The sequence below is a fragment of the Myotis brandtii genome, unplaced genomic scaffold (genome assembly GCF_000412655.1).
Source record: "Myotis brandtii unplaced genomic scaffold, ASM41265v1 scaffold888, whole genome shotgun sequence".
Taxonomy (NCBI): Eukaryota; Metazoa; Chordata; class Mammalia; order Chiroptera; family Vespertilionidae; genus Myotis; species Myotis brandtii.
In genome coordinates this window covers 778,785-779,307 of record NW_005371636.1, presented here as the reverse complement: position 1 = coordinate 779,307, position 523 = coordinate 778,785, and the positions used below count along the sequence as shown (strand labels likewise).

General features: G+C 56.8%; 1 protein-coding gene across 1 annotated transcript in view; it reads right to left on the bottom strand.

Moving 5' to 3' along the window:
• Positions 1-523, bottom strand: part of NR5A2 (nuclear receptor subfamily 5, group A, member 2) — a 64,387-nt gene that overhangs the window by 17,653 nt on the left and 46,211 nt on the right. The window lies entirely within an intron of this gene.

The following is a 523-nucleotide window of genomic DNA, read 5'->3' as shown; positions in this document are numbered from 1 at the left end:
AGAGAGAGAAACATCCATGATGAGAGAGAATCACTGGTCGGCTGCCTCCTGCACGCCCCCACACTGGGGATGGAGTCCACAAGCCGGGCCTGTGCCCTTGACTAGAATCGAACCCGGGACCCTTCTGTCCACAGGCTGACGCTCTAACCACTGAGCAAAACCAGCCAGGGCTCTGAGCTTATTTATAAGAATAATAATTTCTCGATTGAGGAAACAAAACAGAAGAAGGCCGATTTCCTTTTCCATTAAAAAAAAAAAAATGGTTCGGCGATGCCCCGATCCTGGATTTCTCACGGGGACGTGGGAAGTTCCATGATGAGATGTCGGTGGCTGAGGGGGACCCGTTGAGCCCGGTGGGGAGGCCCGGTGGGGTCTTGGCGCCCCGTCCTGTTTGACGGGCGGCTCTGGGCACGCGGGTTCCCGCAGGCGCGTAAATATTGCAGCAGCAGCAGCAGCAGCCCTGCCTGGGAGGCCGCGCGCTCCGCCCGTCGCCGGGCCGCGTGTATGAAATTTTTAGATTTAT